The sequence below is a fragment of the Hordeum vulgare genome, chromosome 4H (assembly GCF_904849725.1).
Source record: "Hordeum vulgare subsp. vulgare chromosome 4H, MorexV3_pseudomolecules_assembly, whole genome shotgun sequence".
Lineage (NCBI taxonomy): Eukaryota > Viridiplantae > Streptophyta > Magnoliopsida > Poales > Poaceae > Hordeum > Hordeum vulgare.
This window is the reverse complement of record NC_058521.1, coordinates 534,368,240-534,378,966: the sequence shown is the minus strand read 5'-3', so window position 1 is coordinate 534,378,966 and position 10,727 is coordinate 534,368,240. Positions and strand designations below refer to the sequence as shown.

General features: G+C 43.1%; 2 pseudogenes; both read left to right on the top strand.

Annotated features, from left to right (window-relative positions):
- Nucleotides 1-4,321: 4,321 nt before the first annotated feature.
- LOC123450697 lies at nucleotides 4,322-5,444 on the top strand (annotated as a pseudogene).
- A 7-nt stretch (nucleotides 5,445-5,451) lies between these two features.
- LOC123450696 lies at nucleotides 5,452-7,966 on the top strand (annotated as a pseudogene).
- The last annotated feature ends 2,761 nt before the right edge of the window (nucleotides 7,967-10,727 follow it).

Genomic DNA, 10,727 nt, shown 5'->3' with positions numbered 1-10,727 from the left:
AGTGACCATAACTGGAACCACTCCCGGTGATGACCATAGTTTGAGGAGTTCATGTGTTCACCAAGTGCTAATGCATTGTTCTGGTTCTTTATTAAAAGGAGAACCTTAATATCCCGTAGTATCCTTTTGGACCCCGCTGCCACGGGAGGGATGGACAATAGATGTCATGCAAGTTCTTTTCCCTAAGCACGTATGACTACACACGGAATGCATGCCTACATCACATTGACGAACGGGAGCTAGCCACATATCTCTCCGTGTAATAACTGTTGCATGATGAATGTCATCCAAATGAATCACCGACCCATTGCCTACGAGTTTGTCCCACTGCTGCTGTTACTTGTTTTGCTCTGGTGCTGTTACTTGTTTTGCTGTGTTGTTGTTACTTGCTACTGTTGCTACTTGCTACTGCTGTCACTACTGCTGTTCCTTGCCACTTCTATTACTCGTTACACTGCTGCTACAATAATTTTTCTCGTGCCGTTGACGGGAAAGAATATTTTCTGTCCACGGTCAACTTCTGGCGCCATTGATACGACAGTTAGGAATACTGTGCCTTGTCAACAGATCGTTTCTGACACCGTTGTTATCATACTTCTTTGCTGCTAATACTTTGCTTGCAGATACTAATCTTTCAGGTGCGGTTGAATCCGACACATTCAACTGCTAATACTTGAGAGTATCCTTTCACTTCGTGTCGGGCGAACCAACAAATTTGGGTTGAATACTCTACCCTCGAAAACTGCCGCGAACCCACGCGCTGGTGGGTCATTGCAAGACAATTGCTAATTGTTGAGCAACTGGGAGCAGTTCTGGCTCTGTTGCCACGGAGGCATCAAGTCAGGAACACGTCAACAATATTTTCTAGTGTCATTGCTGGGGACTGCTAGCAGTGGGCCCCTCCCGGTAAACACCCAGAACCAATTCGTCACTCTCGGTACACTGCCGGTAATGCCTGAAACTTTTCGGTGACCAAATGAAACCATCCTATATATCAATCTTCGTTTCTAGACCATTCCGGAAACCCTCGTGAGGTCCGTGATCTCTTCTGGGACTCCGAACAACATTCAGTAACCACAATAACTCAACTATACTAAAACATCATCGAACCTTAAGTGTGCAGACCCTACGTGTTCAAGAACTATGTAGACATGACGCGAGACACTCTCCGGTCAATATCCAATAGCGGGACTTGGATGCCCATACTGGATCCTACATATTCTTCTAAGATCTTATCGGTTGAACCTCAGTGCCAAGGATTCATATAACCCCGTATGTCATTCCCTTTGTCCTTCGGTATGTTACTTGCCCGAGATTCGATCGTCGGTATCCGCATACCTATTTCAATCTTGTTACCGACAAGTCTCTTTACTCGTTCCGTAATACAAGATCTCGTGACTTACACTTAGTCACATTGCTTGCAAGGCTTGTGTGTGATGTTGTATTACCGAGTGGGCCCCGAGATACCTTTGTGTCACACGGAGTGACAAATCCCACTCTTGATGCATACTAACTCAACGAACACCTTCGGAGATATCTCTAGAGCACCTTTATAGTCACCCAGTTACGTTGTGACATTTGATACACACAAGGTATTCCTCTGTAGCGACCCGACTCAAAACGAGTCAAGCCTGTGTGTATCTGTGCCATCCCTGGTTCTGTATGCTGGCACACACAGTACATCAATGTATATATCAAAGTGCAATCACATGGAAATAGCGTAAAACTGATATATACCTTAAATATCTCAGCGGAAGCAGTCAAGGGAGTGGAGTCCCAATAAACACCAACGGCAAGTTGAGTGTAGACCGTAACCCTGAACCGTACTCTTACTCGTCGAAGAAAAATATCTGCAACATAAGACATTGCAGCCGTGTAGGTCAGCATATTGAATATGTTGGCAAGTCACATATGAGAGGGGGTAAAATATCATCTATACTATATGCATATATGGAAGGTGGTGTTGTAAGTTTTAGCGTAAAGCAAATTTTCTCCTACAACAAGAGAGGGGCTAAAAGCAAAATATTACTACGTAGTTGGTTGTTAATGAGATGGTTCCGCCAACCAGTTCTCATACCCAAGTTATCAATATTACCCACATCAAATATATATATAATGGTGTTGAGAATTCCAAATAACTTCAGTTCCTTTGGCTCAAGTTATCCATGACAGTGGACACGGCTAATCGATTAGGTTTGAGTAATCTGCAGAGTTTTGCACACGTTCCCCACAAGATTTGATCGCCTCCGTGTATGTCCTCGCACTTTAGGGTGTTTGAAGACCGGATGATCAAAACATGGTCTTTCAACGGGTCCCTCTGAATCCCTGTCGGTGCCCATCTAATCCTACCGTTCTTCTACATCTGCTGGCACCGCCTGCCCAGAGTCGCCGCGTTGTCCAACCAAGCCAGAGCCCATAATGACTTGTGGCTGTGCAGGTAAGCCTTGGGTCTGGAAAATATCCGTCCGTCTCTTTGAGCCTGGGTGAAGCTTTCCGCAAGATGTCATGGCACGTCTCCAGCATCCCGGGTCATCCACTGGTTTCTCCAGGGAGCCGATCAACCGTCCTTCACCCAGAGTTGCATTGCATCATGAGGTCTTGAAAAGTCTTGACTTAACCGGTCTTGGTTATTAAATTATTCTCGCATCACTCGTGATAAACTCTCAACCATAATCCCGTCTACTCAAGCATAGCAATATGAAATTTGTTGTCCCGGGCCGAGTAACGGGGTTGTTGGGTGCCTACCACATGATACTACAATATGTAACCATAATTTCCAAGTACCTAGTCAGCATGCAAATTGGGCATAGGATGGTAGAACTACGATGCATAAAACATAGGTGATACATGATCAAATGACTTGCCTGGTATTACTTGACGAAGAAAGTCGCTCTCAAAATCCTGATAATTCTACTCGCCACACTCCAAGCAATCTATCGTAAACGAATAGCATTCAACAAACATTCATGCCAAAAAGGAAGAACCAAGAGAACATAAGAACAAAGCATGTCTTGGTGCAAAATAACAACGTACTAAGGTTTAATAAAAAGGTCCTAAGTGTGTTGTAAAGTGAAGGTGCATGAATGAGATCAAAAGAGTTAATGGACGATGAACTATTACTATATAAGCTCGACTTGCATACACTATGGGAGATGATCAAAAATATTGGGAGAACAACATGAATGTTATTTGACAAATAGTATAAGACATACGAATTTATTTGTAGAAAGAATTTCTTGAAATGGAGCACTACAACACAAGTTATAGCGAATTGAAGTATGAATTGATTTTGCATTCAAAAGGTCAAGAGAAGTTGAACTGAAGTACGATGGTTACGTACAAAAATATATGACATGAGTGTTTAGGGGTAAAAGGAATCAATTGAAAAGGTGGTACGATTTGCAAGATAAGATCCAATGAATGTTCGAATACAAATTTGAAACGCTCAAATTTGTAAGGTTCAAAGGTCGAAACTAATGATGCTACTGGATATAGGAGATCAATATGAGCGTGTAGAAAAAATAATTACTAGATTTGAAATAGCGGATCAAAAGATACAAATACTTCAATATAACATTGAATCGGCTTAGAACGATGTGAACACTTTTGGGCACTAATAGATAAATCCGATTTGATCAAAATTATAAGTTGAAAAGTTAAAACTAATGATACAAACGGGAAGATTACTTTGATACGAATCCGACGCAATTGGATTCATCTAAAATGGAGCTACGGATAAAAAGATATGATCAAAAGAAGTTTGAATATCAGTGGAACAAATTTTGAAATTTGAAAATTTCAAAAAGTTGATATGATAGGTTCACCGGATAGGTGGGATCAAGACGAAACTCTAGGCGTTGGTTTCATCTAATTCGGATAAACGCGTAAAAAGTTATGGCTATTTGAAAAATCAGGGCCAAGCTGTTTTACCGAAGAAAAGTGATATGTCTAAAAGAATTATAGTACTAATGTGTAAATACGAAGACTAATTAATATATCTAATTACTCTACAGTATACTAGTGTAGGAATACTAGTCTAGAAATAATAAACTACGGGAGAAAAAAAACGAAGAGAAATCTCTACTATTAAAGCAGGATGTGCCGTCGTGAAGGTTCAACCTTGCTTATGGTTCGACCTCGCAGCGATCCCACCTCCTTGTACGACCCTGCACATAAAAAAAAAGAACGCACCCACGAACGCACGATCCCCTCCTGCGATGCTTAGAACTGAGCCTCCTGGATCTCCGCCCCTCTCTCTCTGTCTCCACCTCGCTCGATCCGCCAGTGCAACCGACGCCGCCGCGATCGATCCCGAGGATCCATGTCCATGGCCGCCGTCACCAAGAAGAAGAAGGTCATCATCGACACCGACCCAGGGATCGGTCCGTATCCACCCGTCCCTCGTTCCTCCCCCTATCTTATCGATCTATCCTATCCCACCCCCTAACCAATCTCGCATTGTTCGCAAACTCGCGGTGGGGTGGATGAACCGCAGATGACGCCATGGCCATCTTCGTGGCGCTGAGGTCGCCGGAGCTGGAGGTGGTTGGCCTCACCACCATCTTCGGCAACGTCTACACCGCCCTCGCCACCCGCAACGCGCTGCACCTCGTCGGTCCACTCCACTCCCCTCCCCCGTGCTCGACTCTCCGTTCTCACGAATGGGTCTTTCCGATGCTAATCGAACCGATCTCTAGCTTGATTTCAGCTGGAGACCGCTGGGAGGACCGACATCCCCGTCGCGGAGGGTTCCCATGTAACAATCAAGGTACCCTCAATCCATTACATCATGTATGTATCAATGTATGTGTGTGTGTCTGTATGGCATCTCATTCAGTCAAAATTTGTGACATCTCGATCGATCAAGTGTTTGCTGGCTTAGACTGAATGTCTGTGCACTTCACCATGAATAAAATTCGGAAAGCCACCAAGCTACGGATTGCCAGCTTCGTCCACGGTTCGGATGGCCTCAGCAACCAGAACTTCCATCCGCCGGCCGGCAAGGCGAGGGAGCAGTCCGCCGCCGCCTTCTTTGTCGAGCAGGCGAACCTCTACCCCGGACAAGTAACCGTCGTCGCCCTCGGCCCCCTCATCAACCCGCGCTGGCCGTCGAGCTTGACCCTTCTTTCCCCAAGAAGATTGGGCAGATCATTATCCTGGGTGCTGCTTATTCAGTTAATGGAAATGTCAACCCTGCAGCTGAGGCAAATGTGAGTCACTCACGTTTTATTTGGAGAAGAGTGCAGCTTCGTGTTTTAGAGCATCGGTTTACATATTCAAAGCTGCAACTCCGATAATTCATCACATTGACTTCACTGGTTAATTTTCTATTGTTGAAAAGCCAACAACTTTTTAGTCACTGTATTGGTACATGGTTTATATCTCCTTATGATAACATTCAGGTCATCATACTCTTAAAGCTCCATTACATCACTGCCTTCTAGAGCTGACATGGACTGGATGCCATACCAAACAAAGTCTAGGAAGATTGTTGGCTACTATTATGCAGTGGACTTCACTGCTGATCTGCACCCGCCGTGTTTTCTCACAAGTACTAACAACATATTTGGTTGTTGTACCTTCAATTTAAGCATAGTCGTCGTCGATGCTTAGCTTCATTTAGCTTTGTGCTACGACTAATGTGTATCTTTGTTGGTGTTAGGATGTTAATACACAACATTTGGTAAGGACGACCTAATCGGGTATGTTGTTGAATGTTGACCCTCACTAATTCAGTTTAAGCAGACAGCTTTACCCTGTTTGGTGGGGAGGCACTTTCAGAGGCTTCTTATGCAGTGGTGGTTGATCATGGAGTCATCAGCATGTAACCGACAATAAGAAGTAACGGTCCCATCTTCGGTGCACACTTGCTAGTTGTTAGTGCTAGCCATGCTGCAATAATAAATGCATGACCTGCTCATTTTTGGCATGTATAATTGCTTGAATAAAAAAGAAACATTTATCGTGGGTCAGCAAAATTAGAAGGATAATCAAACAACTGCCCCCATAGGCTTGGGGTGGGGGGGGTCACTCAACCTACATTATCGGCTGCCAATTACTCTGTCACCATGCCTGTGCCATTATGCATATGTGTGGTACTACTGCCCCTTGGCTGCCAATTGCTAACTACTATATCTCTTGCCAACTCTCATGCACCCTTAGTTATTGCCACCATAACAATAATGCCCGCTCTAACGTGCAGGCGTACGCATATGGGCGGCTATGATGAACCCCCGTGCGAATCAATTTCGTGGAAACAAATGTGGGGATGGAGGAAAAAGTTGGTGAGACCTCTGCTCTGCCCTGCTCTTCCTGCAACCAGAGGCACTGATGATTTTGCTGCTTCTTGTCATTTGTTACTTATGCATGCGGTTTTGTAGCCAGGTTTGATTACTTCTATTTTCAGCTTGAGATTCTTGTTATTATTACTACTTGATGATTGATTGTGTGTTACTCTGGTATGTCAAAATCGCTATTTGTTACAGTAGAGGGATCGCTGTGGTCTAGGGGTTAAAGGTCAAAGATGCATTTATGAGAGAGTTACAGTGAGTTGTAGCTGAACATGGAGCATGTATTATTAAAGGCTTAAAGCTGCAATGTATTTCCTGTTTGAAAATAAATAGATACTGTTGCTGAGTTTTTCTGAAAAGTTAGTATGTATTCCTTTTTTAATGCTTCCGGTTGTTGAAAATGTTGAAAAAAGGCCATGCTGGGCCCAGTTAACATTAACCTATCTGGCCCATAACTCAGTAACGAAATGGGATTTGCTCCAGTGGTGATGTAGCTATCTGGACCCTCACTCTGTTGGCCCTTTGAGCTGTGAAATGGGCTGTTCCAAAGTCACCGCCATTTCTCGTTTTTCTTCTTCTGTGTATTAATAGAATCTTCACTGTACTCGTCGATGCTTTGTCAAGGAGAATTCCCCTTGTTAGAGACAAACCAACCATTATATTTGGTGCTGATGTTACCCATCCTCATCCTAGAGAAGATTCTAGCCCTTCCATCGCAGTTGTAGGTGCATAACATGTCAATCTTAAATCATTATTTATGTATTATTTTGTGGCGAAAGTTTGCTCTTTCTATGCTGAACATCCACTTTTTAGTTATACTGTTGCTATGTTCATCAGGTTGGTCGTCCAATGATATTGTGATGATTTCATGCTCATGCAGGTTGTTGCTTCTCAAGATTGGCCCGAGGTCACCAAGTATGCTGGATTGGTGAGTGCACAAACCCATCGCCAGGAGTTGATACAAGATATTTTTAAAGTGTGGCAAGATCCTCAGAGAGGGATTGTAACTGGTGGAATGGTTAGGTATGATCTTGTTCACTTGCAATATCTGAATATTGTAGAATGGTGCACGTGTAGCAGTTCACATATTTAATATGCAGACATGCAGAGGACATACATGTTAATACCCATCGCCAGGAGTAAAGACCTGAATTTATTCACTTGCAATAATACCTCTATACCTGAATATAAATGTTCTATTGACTATGCAGAGAACTTCTCATTTCCTTTAAGAGATCAACTGGTCAAAAAACCCAAAGGATCATATTCTACAGGTATTAATCTTAGATTAAGCATGTCCAATTGGCATTATTTTCTAAACCTCACACAATTGTCCAATTTCAGGGATGGTGTTAGTGAAGGACAATTCTAGGTTCTGTTGTATGAGCTTGATGCGATTAGAAATGTGAGATTTCATTTCTCTAAACATTCTCACATGGGATCTGCATGGGGCCTGAACATTTTGGTTTAATAAACGTAGGCCTGCGCACCCTTGGAGCCCAATTATCAGCCACCCGTTACATTTGTGGTGGTCCAGAAGCGCCATCATACACGGCTATTTGCCAACAACCACACCAATCAGCGAAGTGTTGATAGAAAAAGTGGAAACAAACTGCCTGGTGAGTTGTTTGCCTTGTTATTGAGTTTACTTGTTTTGTGTAGCTTGTCGACTCTAATGCATGAAAGGTCAATTACTGAATTCAAAGTCAACTTTTAGTTACCATCTTATATTGCCACGGAATACCCGAAAAATATATAGACACGAAGCTGCATTGTATACATTGTTATCGAATGAAAACTATTTGTAAGGGAAATGTTTGTGCATGAGAAAAATATAGGAGTAATTCAAGTAAGCGAATATGTCATGCTTTCCATGCAGAAAAACTATTATGGTTGTGCCATGGTTTGATTGAATTATAGTATGGAGAAAATCCCCCTGCCCCAGTTATTTGACCGATACGTACAGGAATAACTTTTATGAGAGTGACCTAAAGGTCGTATGTTTTGCATTAAACATTCCTCTTTTGTAGGTCTTTTTTCCTTTGGGTTCGGCAGTACTTTATGCCGTTTGAGAGGGTCTATTTTTCACAAAAAATAAGGGTCTGTCCTTTGTTTTTATATTTATAGGAGTGCATATTTATTTTCAGTTAGTTGTGAGAGGAACTTCTTAAGTTTCCATTCAACTATTGATCTCCAAAAATGAGATCAAATAATATTTTGAATCGATGAAAAAATGATTTTGAAGAGGATTTACCCACACGTTAGTGTGAAAAAAGGTGAAGGGAAAGGAAAGGTAAGGAAAATAAATCATACAAGGGAGGAGTGGGTAAAAGGATACGACAATTGCGTGGGAAGAAAGACGTCGGAGAGAATTAATTTGTTCATGAATTGAAACCATGCATTATCATATTCGACCCACGTTTTTTAGTTAGAACAATTGTTTGATCATAATGCGTTTTTTGATCCGTGGCAACGCACTTAATGGCTATACAAATTAGTACCATAAACGGTGTGTTTACTTGTTTGGTTGTGTTTCACGTCTTATGTTGTAGGCCTGTAAATTGTAGTGATTGCCCTTGAAGCTCATGTGTTGCTTATGTATTGCAGATTGCCCATGTGTAATTACCTTGAAGAGATGTGCACTGGTATGCGCATCCACAACACTGAAGGGATCATCCAAGAAGTAAACATCAGAATCGATGTACAATGCCCTGGCAAGCTGGATCCTCTGCTTCTGGCCTCCACTTAGGTTCACATCCCTTTCCCCTACTTCAGTCATATTTCGATTGGCCCACAACCCCAAATCTCTATCCAAAGCACACCCTTGTAGCACCTCTTCGTATAAGCTTCTGTCCATAGCCTTCCCAAATAGCACATTGTTCTAAACTGTCCCAGTTTGATACACGCACTCTGAGGGACGTATGCCCTTGATCCAACAACCGTTGGTTCTGCACCGCTGATCCTTGGAATCTCTCCCATGATGCTGTAAAGGAGGCTTGATTTGCCTGAACCAACTGGCCCGCACACCGCAACCTTGAGACCCTTCTCGATGCTCACCTTGTTGTTGATCTTGAGTGTTACCTTTGTTCTCTTCGTGCTATTGTCAGCTTCCCAACTGTACTCTCCTGGTTCAATTACTACTTCACCAGCCATTGCCAAATCCTTTGTTCCAGTTATGTTGCCATAGCAACTTGGCTTCCCCTGGTGGTCTTCTTTGATGAATTCTTCTATTCTATCCAAGGACACCTTGGTTTGTGTGACCATTGACACAAGCTCTGGGAGGTTATAGATTGGGTCTTGGAGGATTCTGAACGTGGCAAGGGCCGATAAGACTATTCCAGTAGACAATGGTATCTCCAGAAGGATGCAGACACCAAAGGTAACGACCGAAACCAACGTTTGTGAGGCCCAGAACAGGAAAGCTATCGCTGAGCACATGTAGAGATACTTCCTGAGCCACCCCCTTTCCACATCCCTGAGCTTCAGGAGCTTGTCCAAGTAGGCTATCTCCCATGCATGAAGCTTCAAGATTCTCATGCTCTTCATTGCCTCGGCCATAGCCTTGATGCGCGAGTCCTTCGCCTCCATTATCTTCATGTTGAGGTTCTGCTGCGAATTTGCCAGTGGTGTGTTGCTCACCATCACCAACACTGTTACGAGGACTGCAGACAGCGAGGCCATTGCACCAAGACTGCGGTACATGATGCCAAGTGCCAAGAAAATTTGCAAGGGCAGCAACCAAATCCCATGGATGTACCAAAAGAACTCACCAACCTTCTCGACGTCAACATCAAGGAAGTTGACAACTTTCCCTGCAACTGTGCTCGAGTTCTTCATTAGCAAGGAATTCTTGTATATGGACACCATCAGTGATGCGCGCACCTGGAATCCAATTCTGCGGGCGCCAAAGTACCACTGCCGCTGTGAGAGTGGCTCAACTGTCTTGGAGGCAAAGAAGAGGCATGCAAGCATGTAGCCATGGCCATGGCCCTTTTCAATGTTCTTGTTGGAGAGTAGCTCCATCAAGTAGGTGATCAAGAATTGTCCCATATAAGAAGAAAAAGTGTTGAGCCCTGGTATTGGAAGCCAGTTACTGTATTAATAGATTGCCAGGACAAACACCATCTTGTTAGTGCTGCATCTATCTTATTTCTTTCCTGAAAATAGGAGTAGTAGCAAATCACGGTTCTTGCTGAAAATACTCCTACGATAGGTGATATTCCCTGGTTTTGGCACAGAATGCAGCTTGCTTTCTGTTTTTCTTTGATAGCCATATTTGTGTGATGTAACAACAATTCTTTCAGGACTCTTGCAAGTAAATATATGTAGGCTGTAGCAATGTAGGATAAACTAAGGTGGAATACTTTGTAAGCTACACATCGCTGAACCTTTTGTACTATGATGTACTAAAATATTGTAGTCGAGAGCTTTCTATAC